The following is a 24606-nucleotide window of genomic DNA, read 5'->3' on the forward strand; positions in this document are numbered from 1 at the left end:
AAAAAAAATCTAATTTGCACTTCTCATTCAAAAGAAATTAAAAACCTGCACTTGTATTTAAAGTAAGTTATTCAAATGTTGAAATGATTTCGATGTTGAAATTTTCACTGTATAAACAACACTCAACTACAAATATGATGACAAATAGGATGTTTTGCATTGTTTTTAATAAAGAGTGACTGAGTGAGAGTGAAAGAGCTAGAGAGACTGAAATGACTGAATTTTTAATAAATAATAATTCTAATATCTTCCTATCTTTCTTGATGTGGATTAATGCCATGATTATGAAATTAAAATCAATGCACACCTTTTTGCCACAGATAACTTGGTTGCTATTTTTTTTTATCGTATATCGTCGGGTTTAACTCTGAAAAAAGTAGTTTCATTTCCAGTTGACAAATCTATAATCACTGTCTGTTATTTACAGTATTTTTTTCTCATTTTTCGACCCTTTCACAAATACCATTCAGCCGTGACTATGGAACCTGTAAAAGGCCCGAAATGTTGGTTTGTCTGAAAAAAGAATTATACGCGCCTTAAATCCGAAAAAAAAATTATTTTATTTTCGAAGATTTTTGTTTTACATTTTCTATTCTCCATTATTATCAAGGGTGTGTAACATAAAATTTGAAGCATAGCTCTGTAATTTTTTAAATAAATAAGACCTCTTTAAAGTATTGTCTACCCCGTCCGGTGGATACTATCCGATACCGTCTGTTTTATTCTGGTCACGCGTAGTACAGTAGGTGTATAATTTGTACATATTCTAACCTTGATTTTTAACATGCTTTTGTTGCAAGAGTTAAGTAAGTTATATATAGACAACTATTTTTTGGCTTCTTTTAACCCCCTTCGGCGTTCACCTAAAGATCGAAAACTTGGATTTCTCATCCAGGGCTAACCTTGACAATGCACCAAAAAAGGCTACACCACCTTTTGTGAGTAAAAATCTCTAATGGCCGGTCTAACTTAAATGCAATAATAAATAAAGTAGATATATATGAAATTCATCTAAGACAGATTTCAAAATAATCGGATCCATATTATTTGATATCAGTAGAGCTCCTTGTAAAAAGGTTCGCTTGACTTACCTATTTCTGCTGCCAACAGTAATGTGAACATTACTGCGTTCCGGTTTCGAAGGGTAGGTGTACTGGTAAATTACAGGCACATGGAATTTGTCAACTTATGTCTCAGGGTGTCGGGCGCAGTGCAGTGCCCTTCAGATCTTTGTGATTTAAAGCTCTGAGTGGCACTGTAACTGTTAGAGACAGGCGTGTCGCTTACCACACTGTATTTTATCCAGATCAGAACCCTTAGCTTGCTATTCTAAAGCACACTTAACTGGTTTTTCTTTCCAAAGGTTTTTGCTAAATAACTCCCTTTTCAACTGGCAGCTATTATCATACAAATAACGTTCATTATTTTTTGACAAATCATCTTGTTTTCATACATATTTGTTTCCTTCTTATAATGTTGGTTAATAGGCGATTACATAATACTAATAATGGAAAAATTGTAGGTCATGATATCAAATGGTTGAGGTCTATATATATTTTTACGAGTAGTTACAGCTTTAAGGCTGCCTTTCCACCAAAAATGTGCGACGTAGCGAGGCGGTGTGTGAGGGAAAAATCCATCAACAGGATTACTTCATTCTCCTAGCCTCGCTTAGCGCAGCTCCGGTGGAAAAGGGTAGCGGAGCTAAATATTTGTACACACAAAATAGCGAGAGATGTGTTCGAGGAATATGTGCGAAGGATGCGGGCGAGGAATGTGTGCAAAACGGTGTAGGAAACTAGAGCTACTGAAAGTATGACACTAACTGACACTGACACATCGCAACCGCTCACCCCACCACACCATACCCCGCCCGCGCGTAGCTGAAAAGAGTCCGTAACGCATCCTCGCACCGCGCCGCTACACATCCTCGCACCGACTCGCACATCTCTGGTGGAAAGGCAGCCTTACCCCTGTCACTTATTACTTTACCTCTGATAAAAATATATTTGAAATGGATTATGTCAGTGGCATGTGTGGTTCGGTTCAGTATCTGTCTTATTTATGGATGACTGACGGACGGAAGGATATGGGCTGTTATTGGATGACAACGACTTGACTGGTTTAATAAAAAGAGTCACTATCTACACATTTGGTTTTTCTTTTCAATTATGTTCCTCCGTCCCGTCAATATTAAATTGCTCCTAACGTTAATCCACTCTTCCTTTATGCATGTGCTGTACAAATTTATTAAAAACACTTACTTACTTACACATTTGTTTCTGTAATAGCATGTATAGGTTTTTTGTAGACTCTTCTCTCAGTGAATTCTGTCGAAATTCACCGGTCAATTTTTTAATTAAAAACGCGTGTGTTCCTCAACTTGACATTGGCGAAATCATCGATTACTTCGATGAGGCCATGACATTTAAAAGAAGAAGAAAGAGTATGACGTGAATATCCAAATTAAATCAAATATCTTTATTTCGTACGTAATAAAATTATTACATTTCAAATAGATTAAAACTTGAAATTCAATTTGAAATATACCACGAGCTTTTCGGTGAAGGAAAACATCGTGACACCTTCACGTCGAAGAAGGTGAATCGCCGAATTCTGTAGATCGGAAAAACAAATACTATTTTTTAGGTATTTTATAATAGATAATAGATAAAAGGACCCAGAAAAGGTTTGGCGTCTGTCGTTTTCAGAGGGTGTAGTGCAACGAATACGTTCTTACGATGGTAGGTTAAAGAAGTTTACAGTGATTTATCTCAATGTACGCAGAGACACACTAGATATGATTTTTTACACAAAATCATCCATTATAAAATAGATAGCTACTCACTCCTCAGCCAATTCAAACTAAAAGTGCCGTATAGGTATCCCCGTCACAGAATTAAAGATCTCTTTTCGACGCCAATTCGCTGGACAATAGCAGGTCGCAACTCGCCAGTTCCTCGTCTATGCACCTTATATAATCATCTTAGCATTAATATCAATAATTTAGATATATTTCACGATTCCTTGACTAAATTCCGTAAGCCTATCACGTAATCGTGACCTATTTTTCTTTTTTTTTTGTAAGCTTTAGTAGCAGAATATACAGTACTGCACTTTAGGTTTACTTATTCTGTTTCCTTTTGTTTACTATCAAAATATATCCATAAATACGAGTCCAATACATATCCATTACTGACTACTTAATTGTGTCCACTAATTTACTTGCATCCTGTGTTCGTCTGTAAAAAATTGTGCAATTAGTATAATACTTAACGTTGCAATAGTAACCAATCATAATGTTGTAACTGTTGTTGATGAACCTTAATAAGTAAATAAAATAATATTTAGATATTTCTTTATAAGCAATTGTAACTGTTATAACAGCAGGTTATTAATAGTTAAAAATGGTAGCGCTGCACACGGGTGCTCATAAGGAAGAGTTACCACTGACCCGAATTTTGTGTAAGCTAAATGCAATCACTTGTTTCGTGGCTATATTCTATTGCTAATTGAATGAATTAGTAAAAGCGGCTTTGTGGGTTTCGTATTACCATAATAATAATAGTTTAGTAGTAATTAAGCTTGCCATTATTTACATTAAAGATTATTTATTAATTAGGACTTGTTGTCTACACTATTGCATTAGGTACAACCTGTAAAGATAGTTGTTAGTTGGAAATAAATAAATAACAAACTTTACTCTCGCATTGAAAAGGCCCAATTTGTGGAGTTCAGGGAATATGTGTACAGGCAGGGAATTCCACTTAGCCGTTCGCCATATAAATGTGGACGCGAAACGCTTTGTGTGAATCCTTCGACATAGGGAGCCCCAGTATATTATTTATGTATTTATTATTATTATTATTATACATATTATACTTTATAATTAATCATCCATTGATGTCTTGTAACAATTATAATTTTAATATATTAACAATTAGTGGCAAATAATGAGTAACGAAGTACTTGTCTATGACAGCGTGTTAAGCACAGGGATTCAAACCCTTGACCTCGCAATTGTAAGAAACCATTCTACCAGTTGGCTACTTGCGCTTTTGTACCAGAGAAAGAGCATTTGCGCACTACGTCCGATTCGTACCAATTCCGAGTCCGAGAATATATAGCAACCTATTTATTATGAATCAGACAACTATTGTCGTTCTAACTAGAACTCTATCCAGATGACAATATCAAAGAAGAACATTCAAAATTGGTATTGTTAAAAATTTCCTATAAAAAATACTGTAGTATCTGTAACGTTTAACTAAACCAGCAAACAGAAGCGAATCGGTAGATATATCTAATACCGTAGCCCCTTGCGAGAACGCCGTAGAACGTTCTACGAACGTCTACGATCGTTAGTCTTCACCTTCAATAATGCTACGAGAACGTTACGGGCTTAGAATACACGTTATAAAAAACCACTGAGTTTCTTTTGTATTATAATTAATATTATATACAATACTTAATATCTTATTTCTATATGTTTTAGATTTACATTTTGTTACACGTGAATTCTGTCGCTTACCATGAGGCGTGAATATATAGGCGCAGTGGCAGTGTTACTCTGGTGTTTAGGATTTAAGTATATTGAGTGGCAACGCAATTGTTATGGATAATGGTATAAACCTTGTATACATGTTGTAGCAGTAGAGCTCCCTGTCAAAGAATTCGTTCAGATAAGTACTGCCACCTTAATGTAAACTGCCACCAAGCTGTAATGTGAGCATTACATATTCCGGTTTATGGCTTTGAGTGGCACAGCGACTGTTGGAGCTGGTTCACATGACAAGCGATAGACGTGCATTCAACGCGCGCTTACAACTACCTGATTTTTATTCATAAGTAGCCATAGGCTTTCCCATGACGACGCGCATTCAATGCATGTTCATCGCGCGTTCGATAAGCATTCAATGCGCGTCAGCATTGAAGCTCGTCATGCGAACCTGGTCTTAGAGTACACTTGTCATTCACCATCAGACCCATAACCTATTTGTCCCTTTATTTGATTTTGTAAAAACCGTTTCGTTTAATAGTCCTAGTGTGTATCCACTTCAAAACTTGCAGTATATATTGTTATAATTTTGTTGACAGAGCATTGTTCCAGCGAATGTAACATGATTCTATAAAACAGAAAGTGTTTGTTTATTATTTATAACAGAGATTCACCTACTAGAAATAACGTACATTGTCTTCAGCGTAGATGTTCTACATTTTTAAAACGCAATAGCAAACTCTTTTGTCCGTTGTTATAATTGCTTTAATGGCCTTAATTTCCTCTGTATATATAGGAAACTTGCACCCTGGTACTAGATGTATATAGGTTGAAAAATTCAAATTATAATAATTATACTCGTATTTCGGAAACATGGTACAAATAGTAAAAAATTTAACGTTTTAAATTTTCAGCGGTTGTACCTCTTTGTCTCCTACATGTTATTATAAGTGCATATTTTGTACCCTTGGAATAATAAAGTCATAAAAATAATAAGAACTACAAGAAACAAACTATATTTTACGTTATTATACACGTTAAAAAACGAAAACAAAGATCTGCAACAAGCACAAAAAAGAATTTTAGGATCGGTATAGCTCCTTGTGAAAGAGAAAAGAGACCACCTTACCTATTTCTGCCGCCAAGCAGTAATGTTGGCATTATTGTGTTCCGGTTTAGAGTGGTAAGGGTACTGATGAAATTACAGACACACGGGACTTGTCAACTTATGTCTCATGGTTTCGGGCGCAGTGGCAGTGCCCTTCACATCTTTGCGATTTAAAGCTCTGAGTGGCACTGCAACTGTTATGAACAGATGTGTAGCTTACCACCAGGCGCATGACTTATTCGTCCCGTCACTTGGTATTACGAAAACAAAAAGCCTCTTGTGAGTATTTCCAATTCAAAAATAATACTGACTATTGGCGAGTGGACTGTATAACTATGTGCACTATGATGGAAATACCGTATATGCAGATTTAAACACGTTTAATTTGAAATATTGAATTCAAAACTGAACAAGGCAGTGTAGCGAAAACAACTGCCAAAATTTTGCTAAACAAAAACAGTCGAAATATATGTTATAAACCGAATGTAAATTGTAAAAACAAAGGAGTAGAAAAACGAAGGAGGCTGCGTCACAGTTAGTCGCCAACACTGAGTATCGTGACGCATTCATTGCTTATTCTTTTATCAAAATCAGTGGCACTCTTTGATTATTACGTTTCGCTTTGCATGGACAAAATGGCGGAAAAAGAGGGAAAAGTTTAAAAATTCATAAATCTTTTTAAAGTGTCTGACTTTGTGAGTTTTAATTCCTTTTGTAAGAAATATAGGTATTAAGTGTATTTCTTATTTATTTTCCTATGTAATTTCGTATTAAAAAAAGTGACCATGGTCATCTTTTATTTCATGTATAACGCAAGTACCTTACATAGATATCGTTGTACATTGGTTGTACACAGGTAGATTACTTTGCAGCCGTCTCTCGTAGCTTAGTTGGACGAGTGATGGCCCTAGTTTTGCATACAGACACAGGTTCAAGTCCTGTCAGGTCGAAGAAATTTTTCTTTGTGTTCCAATCTTTGTATTAATAATTATAGCAAACTAGTGAAGTCATGCGGCGCACTATAAGTTTCCGGAATAAATATGAAACATACATGGGCCGTGCCTGAGACGTTGACGGGGCGTGCTAGTTTGTATGAATCATGTATGAACTGCGGGCCCGTCCTTCTATATCTCAGGTTTAGGCTATATTCCACCACGCTAGGCGTAGTACTTCACAGGTTTTCCGGGGGTTGTAAAACTTCTTCGAAGTAAAGGTTTTTTAAATTTCAAATTAATTTTCATCAATTCCGAATAACTCAGAGGTGCGATCCTGGATTCGAACCCACAGCTTCTGCTTGAGAGGCAGTAGGTCAAATCATTAGGCTGCCATTACTTCAAACGGGGTGGCCGGAAGCGTCGTTGTGGTATGAATCTATAGGATCCCACGACGCCCATATCACCTGGCCTGTGTAAGCCTGGGGGGAAGTTAGTGGGTATGCCTTCCGCGGGTTAGTCCCACATAATCATAATCCACACCTGAGGGTATGCGTAAAGGATTCACCCAACATAAATAAAAAAGGCTACCATTTTTCATATTTATTTATATTTATGTATGTGTGAAATTTTATAACTCTCCTTTTCTAAGCATAAAAGTTTTCAACGAATTTCATTTGTAAAAGCTAAACAAATAGAGCGTAATTTGCCATGACAGTTAGATGCACGCGGTCACTGCGCGGCGGCAACGTGGAGAAATTCGTGTTGAATAAATGCGCCCTAACACTTCTCTCCTAAAATGTTGCCATTTGTTAGACGTGACTTTAGTACAACTTTGAAGAAAATCAGTTATTCCTGCAAAATATGAATCGAATAATATAAATAGCTCTTTTTTATAACTATTAATACAAAGATCAAACACTCAGAAAAAATTCCTTTGATCCGCCCGGATTCGAACCCACGTCTTCTAGCATGCCGTGCCAGACGCTATACCAACTAAGCCACGGAATGAACCAGCGGATCTCACGAATTTTCTGTGTGTTTGTTATCGTGTCTTTGTATTTGGTTTTTTTCAACGACTTTTTAGGTGTAGCGCCATCTATGAGAAATTTTAAGCATTTCGTCACCCAGTTAGATACCTTTACAGCTACCAGCCCTGCATTCATATTCAATTATTTTTATGTGAAATTACTAAAGATCGAACAATTAAAAAAAAATCCTTCGATCTCTTCGAGCTCTTTTTGTCAATTTTGCTACAGATTGGCAGGATCGCTTCGGTGTCGCCTTGTATAAAGACACAATACCTACATGTTGGAATCATTGGTGTACAGTAAACAACTAATATTGCATCGTAGTCGACATGCTGGTACATACAATTTACATACGTGATTAATTGTGTTCCAAATATAGCAATCAGTATTTTGATCGAGATTAAATGCTATAGCAATTCTTGATTTCCACAATATGAAATACTGAACAAATATAAATTAAAGTTAATAACTGTGAATTGTATTTGAAAGTTTATTATTTCACTGTTGTTGGTAACCAAATGGCTTGACCTACCTCGTACCTCTGAGTTTCCGGGAATTTATGGGCGAAATTTAATTTGAAATTCATCACGAGCTTTTCGGAGAAGGAAAACATCGTGACGAATGCTGCAAAGTTCACAATTTTTATTTCTTTTATAATATCAAGTGTCAGGACGAACAAGTCGTGTGCCTCATGGTAAGCTACACGCCTATCCATAACAGTTGCAGTGCCCCTCGGCTCTTTAAATCGCACTGCCGCTGCGCCCGTCACTTTGAGACATAATTAAGTTGACAAGTCTCATGAGCGTGTAGTTTCACCAGCACCCTTACCTTTCAAAACGTGAAATCACACAGTAATGGTGACATTATTGCTTGGCGGCAGAATTAGACAAGGTGGCAGTACTTCCCTGAACAAATTCTTTCACAAGGCGCTTTCCTACTACTGTTCCATGTGCATTGGTGGACTATTGCCTAAACCCTTGCCTGAGTGGAAACCCGTGCACAGCATTGGGATTTATAAATGGGTTGATGATGATGATGGTAGAGTTTTCCGGGTTCAAAACCCACCAGGTGTACAGTTACTGCCGTCGTGGACTATGTCGGTAGTTTTTTGTTAGGCGCTTAGTAGAGAGCCGGTTCGATTCCTGGTAGAACTAATTTAGATTTTTTTTATTATTATTAGAGATGAAACGATTTATTTTGACTTAAATTGCATGCATTCGTTTTTTAAATCATGTTTTTGGTCCCATGGTCACAGTTAACCTTTTGAATACCATCTCAGTTAACTATAATCAACGAAAAGCCCAAAACGTTCATTTAAAAAAGAAATAAATTCAGTCGCGTGCAAATGCAAAAACTAACAGTTTCATTTGGCTTATTTATTTTTAAAATTATTACTGTGTGTTTATTTTGGAAAAATATTATAACAATTTAAAATATTAAACAAATAAATTAAACAAATTAAAATATTATAAAAATATTATAAAAACTGCCTCCGTGGCCGAACGGTTACCATACCGGACTGCCACGCAGAGGTCCCAGGTTCGATTCCCGGGCCGGGAGAAATATTTGTATGGCCTACAATTGTTTCTCTCGTGAGTTTGGGTGTAATTTGTGGTTGTGTAAGTGTGTGTCCATGGCACCCGCGACACAGGGTTTCCCTAGTGCGGGGCTATGTTGAGTGTGTGCGTTATTTATTTATTTATATTATTAATTATATATTCTTTTTTAGTATCGTGTAAGAAACGTTTTTAGTATCCTTTCGATGTCGCACAGTCGACAAATGGAATTCCTTTCCAGCTCACGTGTTCCCTCCCTCATTTGATACGGGGTCCTTCAAACGAGGCGCGAAGAGGCATCTTGTAGGCAGACAGGATTGTTACAAAACTGAACAACATTTCTTCACATTTGGATTCTACTTTTTTTATGATACCAAGTAACCGGACGAATAATTCGTGCGCTTGGTGTTAAGCGACATGCTTGTCCATAGCAACTGCAGTGCCACTAAGGACAAATCACAAAATTAAAATCACAAAGATCTGAGGAACTCGGCCACTGCGTCTAACATCTTGAGACATAAGTTGACAAGTCCCAGTAAGTAAGTTCCGGTAAGTTTATCAGATACCTTACCCTTCAAAACCGAAACGCAGGAATGCCGTGGGCATTGTTGGCGGTAGAAATAGCAAAGGTAACAGTACTTCTTTGGATGAACTCTTCCTCAAGGAGCTCTACTGCTACTTTCCATTCCATTTCTAACCATAATAAAGTCCGGAGCAAAACGTTTCTATGCTTAAATAAGAGATTTAAGAAATTACGGATATTTATTATGCATGATTTGTTTAGAATAGAATAGAATAGAATACGTTTATTTGCCAGAATACAGTAATTACAAAGGTCTTAAGTAAAATTAGGTACATTGTATTCAACCTGCAAGCAGATGTGCAAATATTAATGGGATTCAATGTTTGTTTAGTCTCTATAGTTTCTAATTAATGTAATGAATTTGTAAATTCTAAGTATTCTTTATTACTATAGAAGCAATGTGTCAAAAGCCATTTTGTCAATTTTAATTTAAAAGTATGTCCTTGTAACAATTTAATTTCGTTTGGTAATTTATTGTAAATAATTATACACATGTTGAAGCAGTTATTCTTATAAATTACTTTATGGCAACGAGGTTGGTATAAGAGATTCATAATTTATGCTCTAGTTTGCCTTTGAATGACTTCACCGCGTGTTTTAAAATATTGAGGATGAGAGTTGACAAATACGCAGATATCCCTAATGTACATGCATGGCAAAGGTAATATGTTCAGCTTTTTAAACAGCGGTTTGCAACTGTCATCGAACCACGCACCGCAAATTGCTCGAATACACTTCTAAGATTCTCTTTCTAAGATTACTGAGTTACCCCATAGTACAAGACCGTAGCTGAGCACGGACGAAACGTAGCCGTGATAGGCCGTCAACGCAGCTTCTCGCGAGACAGTTTGCCTTAGTCTTCGTAAAGCGTAAACAAATCTGTTTAGGTTCATGCACATCTGTTCGATGTGTTCCTTCCAGTTAAGGTTCTTGTCGATTGTTAACCCAAGAAAGTTAAAGTGTTTCATTTAGAGTGCGTTATTTTTAATAAAATTCATGTGATGAAAGTATTTTTGACAGATAAGTAATTCTGGCACTTCTGACATCTGTCAAATACTCCTTGGAGACGGTCACCGCCCGAAACTCTGTGGTCGAAATTATACAGCCTACTTTCGAGCAATGATCGTATTCGCCTTATGGACTATGAAATACATGTTATGTTGTTATTACTGTACACGTCACTTATGCAAAATAAATAAATAATACGAAATTAATCATAAGGCACTCTATTCAAAACGCCTAAATCGCAATTAATTTACAAAAGGTATTTACATTGTTAAAATACCTCTAGAATAGCATAAATTGGAATGTTCTTTGGTTGATTAAAAATAAGGTATTCAAATCGGTCATTCTCGGATTAGTGTTCCGTGGCAATTTATATTATTAACCGATTTCCAAAAAAGCAGTTTCTTGCTTGTTCTTCTCAGGGACGTCAGCGTAGTGAACGAGCAGTAGCTTAAAAAATTACGTTTTTAAGTGTCAAAATGTTACCTATGGAATAAACGATTATTTGACTTATACTTTGACTTTTACTTTGACTATATGCAAGCGTACATTGATGTCAATTATGTCGCGATATCCGTAGGTACGACGCGGCATCCTTAAGCATGTTGAAGCATCCTTAGGCATGCCGAAGCATTCTGTCGTGACATCGTGCTCGCACATGCTTTCTTTCGCACCGTATACCTAATAGTCACACTCGGCATCCCGAAGCCTGCCAAGACATTTTAGGAATGTTGGCTGCCGTAGCATACCCAAGGCTGCGGGCTCGGCATCCCTAAGAATACCGCAGCTTTATTTTCAAGCATTTTTTTATAATATCAAGTGACGGGACGAACAAATCGTTCGCCTGATGGTAAGCTCCACGCCTGTCCATAACAGCTGCAGTGTCACTCAGCTCTTTAAATCGCAAAGATCTGAGGCGCACTTCCAATGTCGTCGCCGTCACCCTGAGATATAAGTTGACAAGTCCCATGTACCTTTAATTTCACCAGCATCCTTACCCTTAAAATACCAGAACACAGTAATGCTGACATTACTGCTTGGCGACAGAATAAGGTGGCAATACTTGCCTGGACGAACTCTTTCACAAGGAGCGCTACTGCTACTATCATAATCATTGAAATTGCAACTATAATATCATAATCTTAAGGTATATACTATTCGTTACCTACAAAATCCCTTGCCGTCCCGTCCCGGTAGTGGGCACCGGGCCTTACAGTTGCGGTTTGACTAAAGCAACTAATGGAAGATTGTGAATTATTCACTTAACAACCTGTTCTCTTTGTGTTATCTTGGATTACTGGAATACAAATTTGTTTTACACAGCTTACAAAATGTATACAGCAAAGCTTAAAAGACGTAATTTCTCTCTTTCTCAAATGATTGTTTATGAAAATGTGAAAGATTTAGAGCTCTTAGGTTTTCGCGATTGTTACACATAGGAAACGAAACAATTTGTCTTCGGATTTGTATCGCGTATATTTGTTATGATTTAATAACATAACAAACATACGTCGAAAAAACATATTAATATATTTTTATATAATAAATTTCTATGCGTTCGGTCTTTAAATAGTATATATTAATATATAAAGACCGAACACATATAATTTTTTTTCGACCCGTTGGGACTTGAACCCAGCGTTGCGCTATAACAACTGAGCTACAGGTCAAGGTATCGAGTTGTCGAAAATCTCCCATGTATTTTTGTTATACATCTTTGTACTGGTTTTGGGCATTCGGCTTTAGTGTCATCTAGTGAGAGATTTTAGAAGCTCTCACCGCAGCCGGTACCATTACCGGTGCCTAAACTGACGTAAAAGAATTTAGAAATAAGAAATAATGTGATTTCTTATGCGAATGATATTATATGGGTTGAAGGTTATTTGTAGAATTTATAGTCTTTTTCACACACTCATAGTCTGGTAGCATGGATACATACATAGACAATCAAAAATTACACCCAAACTCATGAGAGAAATAAATGTAGGCCATACAAATATTTCTCCCCACCCTAGAATCGAGACATCTGTGTGTAGGTAGGTTAGCAGTAATCAAGTCCTGCCAGATCGAAGGTTTTTTTTGTGTCCGATCTTTGTATTAATAATCATAACTAAATGGGAGATGATTTTGATTTTTTTTAATCAATACATACAAATCGATGACCTTGGGTAAATTTGTTACCCTTAGACTCAATAACTACTATGGAGATAAAACCTTAAGGCGAGTCACTTGAGGATAAGCGTGAAAAACTGTTTTGCTAGATCAAATGGTTTAGGTATTTACTATTAAATAACGGTGTTACAAAATACATCTAAACAACTAAGGATATATTGTCTAAGGAATGTGCTAATTGCTGTTGTTACACGATATGATGTACTTCAACCGATCGTTTAAAATCCTGAAAACAGGATAAAATAAACGTCTAAAACGAGTTATTTAAGAATGAAATATTTAACTTTGCACGTAATTTTCTTATGGAGATATTTCTTTTTAAGTACTATAAATAACCTGCTAAATTTTAGTTTTCAACTGAAGCCCTGTATTAAATAAATTCATATTTATCTCAAAATCGCGCTTGTTGACGTCAGATCTGTACCGAATTTAATCCGCCTGTTTTTATTTTGTTCATAATAATATTAATTTTAAGGCGATTACAACACTGCACCGCGTCCCGCAACGGAGCGCGGAGCTGCGTTTTTTTAACGTTGTACTGAAGTACCTCAGTGTGTATGGAAAACACGCGCCATCGAACACACTGATAAAGCTTCACCGCGCGGGAGAGCGGCCAACCGCAGGGTATGGCATACTGTGCTCCGCACTACCGCGCAAATTTTTAAGCTTAAGGACATGTTCAGTTTTCTACAATATATTTCAACGCTGATAAATTTATAGTTGCTATTGAAAATCGACCAAATTTATCTTCTTATTTTCTTAAACCTTTGTAATGAAGTTGAAATTATTCATTTAACGATCTGATTCGTAAAAAGGGATCTATCCAATATGTTCGGTGTCTTTTTATTTGATTGAACAAAAACCAAATAGGCAGTAGGTATAACTGCAGCGTCCTGAATGAGTTCTGTATTATTAACCATTCTTGTCAAAGAAGGATCTCGGCTATATATACAATCACTACGGTGATCAACTGCTTTAAGTGACGCGGGCCACTAGACCGCTGCCCCCGCGCAGACCAAACCGCGCGTTGACGCAGATCTGAGTCTCCGCCACCGCGCGCGTGATTCCGTCCGTCCGTGCAGTGTGTTAATCGCCTAAGCGCGCGGGTTGCGTGTCGCAAGGGGCGATCCGTCGTCTCCTAACATGTGGGCTCGCATTTCTTTAAAAAAATGTATTCCGTACGTATCAAACAATTTACCTGAAGCATTGACTTACAATTATATGGACGTCGGGTCCGCGCTAAAAAGTGTCCGCACTTGTAAGGCGCTAAAATCGTATACACAGCGCCAAACTCCGCTTTAGTCTTCATTTGTTCGACTGACAGCGCGATACTGCGATGGCATTACAATTTAAATTTCGAATAGGTTGACTTGGTAATTTTTTTCGTGGTTTTTGTATTAGACCCGTCGTCCATTTATTTGTAAGTCAATGACCTGAAGTTATTAAATATGATGCAGAATAAAAAAAAAATTAATGTAGAACGATTACCTCTTAAGCACGAGGTTCTTGATTCCTGTTGGAGGCTAGAACTTATAACATTATACCTAAGTAGTAATGTAAATTTGTGAATGTACAGTAACACTCTACTGGAATATTAATAACATTCACTAATGGTAAAAGAGAACATTGTTAGGAAATCCACAGTTCAGTTACCTTGCCACGTACGATATTTTCTGTAAACTATTCTATTCTATTCTAAGCGCTAGCTAAGCTAAGTGGTTAGTTGGGCGCGCCTGGTTTATTATTTATTATGAAAACCAACGGCGTTACATAAGGTATTTTACATAGTATATAGACTAAAAGTTAGTTTTTTTTTTTAATAGTAAACAAAATATTATTGGTAAGTAGGTACATTAAAGTAGGCACAAAAAAGAAAAGAAAACGGCGGCTTATGCTGAAGTGTAGTAGTGAAGTATTCTGTGCGATAACATTTCTTTATTTTTTTTTTAAATAAATATTAGACAACATAATTATGGTAATTGGAAACAACGACGTTACCACGGATACCCAGGCCAGAGGCAATATAGAAAAGTTAGTTTTCTACACTGATTCGACCGGGGATCGAACCCGAGACCTCAGAATGGCAACACCATGAAAATCGGTGTGCAAGCCACTTGACCACAGAGGCCATCATATAATAATAATTAATTTAGATGAATGATGTTGGTTTTTGACTTATGTGCTTTAGTCTACCGACCGTAGATTTAATGTTAAATGTATAATACTAAAAACATGATATTTGTAACCGACATTGCATGCCTTTTACAGGTCCCGTGATCACAACTAACTACGATGATTAAATCATCAATTAGTTGTGTATTAAATTTAGTGATTTTTTTTTAACTGCCTCGGTGGCCGAACGGTTACCATGCCGGACTGCCACGCAGAGGTCCCAGGTTCGATTCCCGGGCCGGGAGAAATGTTTGTATGGCTTACATTTATTTCTCTCGTGAGTTTGGGTGTAATTTGTGGTTGTCTATGTGTGTGTCCAACCCGCGACACAGGGTTTCCCTAGTGCGGGGCTATGTTGAGTGTGTGCGTTATTATTATGCGTAACAATCGATAAAACCTTTATAGGTTTAACCAATTTTAACCTGTCGAGTTTATACTCGACAGGTTAAAATTGAGCGCCGAGGGAGCGATACGTAATTGCGAAATAATAGCGTTCGTTTGATCCCTTGCTATATCGTTATTACTAAAGTTTTAATTATGAAATTATTGTGTCAGATATTTAAGAATTCACTCTAAAAATCATACTTTTAAGAACATTGACTTACAATTATATGAACGTCTCGGGTCCGCGCCAAAAAGTGTCCGAACTTATAGGGCGTTAAAATCGTATACAGAGCGTCATTCACGCTTTAGTCTTCGTTTGTTCGACTGACAGCGAAGCAAGCAAAATTAGACAGTACTGCGATGACATTACAATTTAAATTCAATAGCTTTTTCATATTCCTTGACATGTCACTACGTTTAAATAGGTTGACTTGGGACATTTTTTTCGTGGTTTTTGTATTAGACCCGTCGTCCATTTATTTGTAAGTCAATGTTTAAGAAACACAATTACTTGTAGTTTCCTCGTTAGAAAAATCCGAAGTTATTTCTAAAAACAAGACCAAACCCTCAGTACGGCGTAAATGCTCCACTGAAGGTAGTCAGTTTTTGAATAATAACAAAACAACATCTTTTCTATAACGTATACTCCGTACATTTTCAATAAGTGAATTTGTTTTAATAATACGAGAGAAATACCCAAATTCGCACGCCGCCAGGGCCGTCACGCTTTCCCCGTGTCCGCTTTAGTCGTGATTCGGCCGTCGAACATGGAGGTTGTGTCGCGTGGGCTTACCACGGCTTTAAAAACCTATGCCACACGCACACATAAACATACGTGGGGCGCACAATAAGTTTCCGGAACGAATAAGAAAAAAGTACTATAAAGGGTCAGAAATTAATTTATTGTTTCTCAAAATATTCTCCGTTGGCGTTAATGCACTTGTGCATACGAATGAACCAACTTTGAAAACATTTAAGCCACTCCTCCGTGACAATCTCTGAAACATATTTTTCATACTCTTCGACGGTCACTTCAGGTGATGAAAATCATTGAACGCGTAACTGGTTCTTAATTTATGGAAATAAATAAATGTCACAAGGTCACAAGGTCGGGACTGTACGCGGGATGGCTCATAAGGTCAACGTTGTTCACCTTTAAAAATTAATTTGTCTGTCTGTCCGTGTGAGAACTGGCATTATCGTGGTCAAGATGATACTGTTATTTTTACGGAGTTTGTCAATAACTTCCGGCAAACAAACGGTCGTGTACCAATCATTATTCACGGTACTATAATATAACTCAAGCCTACAAATGGTGGAGGCGCGAATTCCGATGTGAACATTTTTTTTTAATATTTTATTTTTGAGAAATCTCTGAAGGAATGGAAGAGATATATAATATTAACGATTCTCCAAGGCAACAGTAGCCACGTGTCCAGCATTATTAAAAAAAAAACAAGCAATCATCCGCTTCGAGGCACTTTGCACGCGCGCTACTTTGGTTGGTTTAGGCTCATCTCGAAAGACCCATACGCTCGATTGCTGCCTTGTTTCGGGATCCTAACTGTAATGTTTCATCACCTGTTACTATGTCCCACACCAAATTTGATGTCCCTTCATTGAATCTGGTAAGCATGGCATTGCACCAAGTGACGCGATCCGTATTTTGAGCCTCAGTCAAATTGCGTGGGATCCACCCAGAGCACAGCTTTTTCACACTCAAATGTTTGTGTAGTATTGATTGCATTTGACTCATGTCTATACCTAAAGATGCCCGAATCTTATGGTATGTCACATGCCTGTCAGTTTTGATCATATGGCTACAGCATCGATGTTTATCTTGTTCACAGCAGTGGACGGGCGACCATCGCGAAATTCGTAACTGAGATTCACACGACCGCATTTGAATTCTGCAAACCAACTATAAATAGTCGTCTTGCATAGTGCTTCATCGCCAAAAGCAGTTTGAAGCCGAGTGAAGCTCCGCTGAACAGTTAAGTTACACTTAAGTCGTAGAAAATCATACTACGAAAGTTTTTGCGAGTTAAATCCATGGTGATGTAGACAATCAATTTCTAAAATGACGCCACAATGTAAAAACAAGTGACAGTCAGATACAACAAACTGTGTTCTACAGCCAAGAGTTCCATTTTCAAATGTTGTAATTACTTTTTAAATATTGTTTATATATGTGGTCAGTTCTGGAAACTTATAGTGCGCCCTATGTAGAATACCTAAAATCAATTAGCGCCAGAATCTCGGTGCCCTATTAAGTAATATTGTAATTAAAACCTTGGACCAATAACACAAGAGGGTTGCTTATCTCTATACTACAGATCGTTACTCTGAAAAAGGTTAAAATCCCGCCTTATATCTCAATAGCCTCATATTATGTAAATAGCCTTGGATATTAATGAATTCCTCTTTAATATGTAATACAAATGGTCAGTTTTTTTCCAATATTATTCAAATTTTGACCATGAGCTAAAATCATTTTTCTGAACTTTGACAAATATACGTATTCATAAATGCTATTGTGTGTTAATAACTAATTTAGATGCAGTAGAGCTCCTTGTAAAAGAGTTCATCCAAGTACTGCTACCTTACCTATTTCTACCGCCAAGCACTAATTTGAGCATTATTGATGGTTACCCGTGACCATGGAGCTGTAAAGGGCCTGAAACGTTGGCTTGTCAGAAAAAAAACAGATGTAGGTACACGATTTACATTTTGGACACAATATATCTTACTCGCAAAATATTGATGGTTTTGAAACAATGAATGACTTAAGCATTTTCTTGTATCCAGTCATGGTATTTTGACAGTTTATTGCACAGCTTCTAATAAATATTCAAATCTGAAACTAGAGCCGAATTATGAAATTTGAAAGTTTTAAAGGCCCACAAAAATGACTATTCACACCAGCCTTTGATAGCCCCAAATAGTAGTTTTTGGGAAACGTAGATCCCGGTAGTTTATTTCATTCATTTACCGTAACCGTATGCATTAGGGAGGAGGGAGCAAAGCGTTTCGTGCGAATAGGTAAATCAATGACATAAGGTCGGAGTAACAATTCAGTAAAACTTATAGCACCTTGATTCCGAACATTCCATCTTAATTTCTATTCTTTCCCCATCTCCACTTATTACATCTTTCTTCGTTTAAAATCACTTTCGTTCTAAGTTCGTTAACTTTATCGTCGAGATAAAACGACTTGACGATTTCGCTTACCATTAATTCGATATTGGAGATGTCTATCGTCGATTATTGGGGAAATTTTTCAATTGGCGAAGGGAAGAAAGCTATTTTCAAAGTAGAATTCCACAGGGAGATGTTCTGTTGCTACGGTATAACCACTTGTGCAAGGAGTCAGACAAGAAGTTGTACTCGTACTATGCCTGATATTGTTTTGATCATCATCATCAGCAGTAGCCTATCGTAGTCCACTGCTGGACATAGATCTATCCCAATGCGCGCCAGCAGCCCTTCGCAAATCGTCAATCCATCTGACCAGAGGACGTCCTACACTACGTTTGTCGAGCCGTGGTCTCTACTCAAGAACCCGCTTCCCCCATCGGTTATCGGCTCTTCGACATATATGGCCAGCCTAATGCCACTTCAGGTTGCTTATTCTACCAGCTATGTCGACGACCTTAGTTCTCTGTCGGATAACCTCGTTCCGTACCTTGTCCTTCAAAGATATTCTGAGCGTAGCTCGGTCCCTAACTCGCTGAGGGATTTTCATCTGGTGAATTAACTGTATCGTGTGTGCCGAGACGTGCGTATTGTTTTGATAACATTTTAATATTTTATAGTAGCACTTCACATGGCTATTTATATTTGCGTATTTGATATATTTGGCAAATAATCACCATGTGTAGATAGCATGTGTGGCAAAGTATTTGCCTTGTTTGCCTATTTGATAAATACAGTACATACCAAACTTGCGTTACCGTGCGCTGGTCGGTTTCTCGACGGACATCAAGGCGCCAAATAGGCAAATAAACCGTCCCATTATGGTCATATTCGTTATTTTAACTCCTTATTTAGCTCCATGTGCAGATGGTCATATTTGTCAGTGTTTGTATGTATGTCTGTACGTCAAATGTTTTTCCAAGTACATCAAACTCCTAGTAACGAATACGGGTAGCCATATGAAGTGCCGCCATTAGCGTAGATGTTTCGGACATGTAGAGAGAAAGAAAAAACAGATTTATAACGCGAGTGAGCAGACAAGTTGGTCAGCGACCAAGGCGAACTTGTCATATCCAAATTGAGGACGTCTTAAAAAAAGGCCAGGTCAAGTATATCCTTAACCGGCGAGAGTGTATGAAAGCACTGATGCGTGTTGATGGAGGAAGATGTTTGTAGAACTGTAGGCTGTTGTCTCTGTCTACCTTGATGGTAAAAGGACGTGAAGTATATGTAAATAGTTGGTTTACTTAAGACAAGAATAAAATCTAATCTATCTAAATCTGATCTAATACATTAATGCATTATGTACAAACTAAACGTACATATTCCAATATTTTATTCTCCGTGGTGCATATTATATAATTAAAACCACATACAACGTACCCTAAAGTTAATAAATAATAAAACCCATTTCCTTAAAACACACTCAAATTCTAACAAAGAAACTAAAAAAACCTTGTAAAAATAAATCAAAAAGCTTTTTATTAATTTTATGACACTTTGTAACTAATAGGTAGTTTTCACGCGTAGATACGCTTTTTAGATACGTTTTTTGGTGGTAAATGTACAATTTTTGGTACTTCTTACTTTCTAGTGTCACATCAGTCAGGCTCTCTAGCACATAACTTTAACATTATCATTATTATTGAAGATAGATTTAAAGATAAAATTATTTCATAATAACTTATAATACAAGTATAACAAATGCAAAGGGAGCTATGACAATATTAACATAAACAGAATAAAGGAACCTTAATTTTTATACAATCTTCATAAAGTCATATAATTAAATCTTAGAACTCTAATAGTGTAGTTGCGATGACAAACTTAGTAAATAAGTACCTGGATTTTAGGCATCATACTTGTGCATTATTTCTTTATAATATATTGAAGGTTAAAACAGATTTGCTATATTTATTAAACAATTAAACAATTACTTGTCAGTAGATATAAATGGTACCCGGTAGGAGCGAGACGTCCTCGAGGCAGACCACCTGCTAGATGGTCGGACGATATTGTCGGGGTGGCCGGAAGATTGTGGATGAGATTCGCACAAGACCGATTGAGCTGGCGTGCAAAAGAGGAGGCTTATACCCAGCAGTGGGTGTTAATGGGCTGAGATGATGACGATGAGATATAAATTAATAATACTATAAATTAATTGTCATATTAATATATTTATTAAATAACTTCTAGCAAGCTTATCATCATAAGTCTTATTCTTAAACCACGATTAGACAGGATTTTATTATTGATATTAAGCAATTAATGATTCTTTACCGTTATTTCAATACCTCCAATTAACATTACGCCAACGCCTTAAATATTACGCTCCCCGAGTTTTGTGAACAAAAAATAGAGAAACAAAAAACTAAATCCGAAAAGATAACAAAAAACGAACTTCGTGAAAAAAAAGAAAATTATTAATATTTTTATATAATATTTTTTTTTGTTTTGTTGTGCACATATGCCCGTTCTTTTAGTTATAGTGTCCTGTATTTAGGTCTGCAGGAAGAAATTTCTATTAGAAATAAGCAGAACCTTTTGTATTTAATTTCGCTTGTATTCTTTGTGACTTGTTGTATTTTTCCTGTACAATAAACTATTAAATAAATAAAGAAACAAAAAACAGAATAAAAACAGAGATTACCAAAAAATTTAGTTAGTGTTCATTGGAGGTATCGATTTGAAAATAAGCACATCTAAAATATGTGGTGAGAGTACCAACTCAACATCTATCGACCTTCACGAAGGATGCGTTTGGGCCGACGGGTGTCATGTACCGATGTTTCCAAGGCCGGCTACCGGACACCCACGTTGCATCACACGTCGCAGACAATACGTGTAAATAATAATTAGTATTTAGTGTTTTTATTGTATTATTATGTATGTTAGTCTATAAGGTATGTATTTATGGGTCTTTGTAACCTGAATACAAATAAATAAATACAACCTGAATACAAAAAAAAAAAAAAAAAAGGAACTGCTATCCGTGAGACTAAACACTAGTGTTAAATTAAGTTAAGAAACAAGTGTAAACGGAGCCTGACTCTGCTGGAGAAAGTTTTTCTCTTACCGTATAATGGCTTAGTAGGTAAAATGAATATTTAAGTTTGTATTTTGGGGCAAAGTAATTATCCACACCAAATACGAGGTTAACCAAAACTACAGGTTCTGTTTACTTAGTTTCTCTCTCCGCGTATACGAGAATTTAAATATAATTCTGTATTCGTGTATCTATGTGGTTGCGTAGAGAAGAATATCGCTTGTGCACTACGTCTGAGTCAAATCCGAGAAAGTACTAATATCGCTTGTACACCTAGAGATATAATTAAGCCTATGACATTTCGGACCGTCATTTCTCGGATTCGGAACTGGAGGTCTGTTCTCGTTCGCCGCCTGGCATCCGTCCCAAAACAATTACTGTCAAATAAATAATATTGGATCAAATGAAAATACAATTACAAGTATGAAGCTTCATTCGCAACATGTGCTTTTTTAATTTGGTCCAGTATTACTTACATGACCGTATCTATTTTAGTTTGACTTACCTTTCTGTAGGTACGACGACCTTGACGAAGGATTGTGATAATATCTGGAAAATAATAAAATTTAATAACATTGTAAAATTTTTGAAAGATCCCTAAGATTTTTTAAATGTAAGGATCACACATTACATTATAAACAGTATTAATGAAGTAGTCACGAGCCCTGGAGACACACGGTGTCACTAACGCACAGGTGTTTTTACCGACATTTTACACACATTAAAAAAAAGTATAAAAAATTTAATTTATAGGAAATGAAACTATTTCACCATCCTAGTCAGTTAGATACCGTGGGCAAATCTTTGTTTCAGTGCTGCATGAAATCACATCTCACGCAAGGCTTACATGAAGGTGCGCGCCAGCAGCACGCGAAGAGATCGCACTACGTAATGCACATGTGCAGTTCGAGCCTTTCGCAAACAGACGCAGATTTCTACACTGTCCTGTTGAGAGTCCTTAGTATAAATTCAATAACCAAAACTATTTAGACATAAAGCAGATTTGCCGTTAGTTTATTTACTTATCAGATAAACGCAAACACTTTACATACTAAACAAAAGACAAACATTAAACTAGCAAGGTTTAATAAATAGCAACCAGCAACGTGTTCCACAAATGTATGACAATTAAGGCATTTTGTGATTCGCGTGACATATGCGCGTAGTTTTGTGGAATTATATTTCAAAATTTCATTTTTATACATATAAGGAGAAATTAAGTAAAATAATTAATAGATAAGAGTAAAACGAAGGTCACCACAATATTTCCTGCCATCTGAGCGTCGGTGGTATCTTCCGGCATGCAGGCCTCAATGACATCCCTTGGGCCTTAGCCACGGTTAACATGCGCGTTATATTCGACATGTCGCGAGCGCCATCTGGCAAACGGACGGAATGACAATCGTCAATTTGGGCCGAGCACTGGTATGTGATGCCACGTGTGCCGACACACTTGCCCCATCCCATCTCCAGCACACCAGCAAGAGAGCTGGCTCCGCAGATGTGTTGGCGGAAAGAATAAAGAGTAATAAGTACCAGGACCTCGGCTCCGACTACATTTACAGCCTTTGGAGTCAAAACCCTTGGCCCGTGAGGACCCGGCCTTTCATCTGTACAAAATTTTATCCAAAATAGACTGTCTGGGAAACCTAATCGCCGGCAGCTTGCCCAACGCATTAGCATAGCCATATAAAGGGGGAACGCTGCTAGTGTCTTGGGCACCTTGCCGCGGGGACTCAATTTTATTCGCATGATTTAATTCTAGTTTTAGTTTCTGGTATTTCAGCTTTACCTTTATGTTTTAACTTATTGTTTAATAAATAGTTAAAAATTATACGCCGTATAGCCACATTCTTACATATATTGATATATACACACTTACATACACATACATACATATTCATAAGAACACATATCAAATTAGTTCCAATTATTATAATTACAATGATAGTCAGAAGGAGCCACTATTCAGTAAATTGTACTTGTTAATTTTACTTTATTGCTGAAGGTCCATCCATTAAAATTTTTTGCAGCTGTTTTCGTTAGAACTTTTTAGATCTCTTTATTCTTAGAATATCAAGATATCAGTACCTGCTGGCCATTTTATTTGATCCGCCTATTCTCTCGGAAGTTCGAGGTCTTGTTTCTTGGACTTTGTCAATAACCCAACTTTTCAACTTTGGTACCTACTTCGCAACTGCTACGTATTGGAAATTAAACTAGTTTTTGTAATCTAAATCACATATCTTTATTTTTTTTAAACAAACCATTGTTTCGGACACTTTACAGGTCCCATGGGCAATGTCTGCCAACGTGGTGCAACGGTTACCATGCTGCACTGCCACGCCAGGTTATTGTTTTAATTTGTGGTTATTTATGTGTGTGTCCATGGCACCCGCAATACTTGGTTTCCCTAGTGCGGGGTGATGAGTTTGTTTGAAAAAAAAAACAAATATACGTTATTGCGATCCGAAAAAGTAGTTTCATTTCTAATTACCAGGGCTTTTGCGCTATCTGTCTATAATAGATGTGCTTTTACCGGTGGTAATAGTTGACAGTTTAGTTTTTATTCTGAGTTGGTCATTATTTTTTTCTTACCATATTAAGCGACGGGACGAATAAGTCATTGCACCTGGTGGTAAGCGGCACGCCTGTCCTTAACAACTGCAGTACCACTCAGTGTCAATCACAAAGATCTGAGAGACACTACCACTGCGCCCGTCACCCTGAGACAAGTTGACAAGTCCTATGGACCTGTTATTTCACACACCCTTCAAAACCGGAACGCTGCTGCAGAAATAGTGATAGGTGACAGTACTTTCCTGGACGAACTCTTTCACAATGAATGTAACAAATTAGGAATAAAACTCCCAATCCAAATTTTAAACCCAGACAAATCCAAATCGACTCTGTAGGACTAAAAG

This window comes from Hyposmocoma kahamanoa, unplaced genomic scaffold (assembly GCF_003589595.1).
Source record: "Hyposmocoma kahamanoa isolate Upper Pololo Valley unplaced genomic scaffold, ASM358959v1 62, whole genome shotgun sequence".
Lineage (NCBI taxonomy): Eukaryota > Metazoa > Arthropoda > Insecta > Lepidoptera > Cosmopterigidae > Hyposmocoma > Hyposmocoma kahamanoa.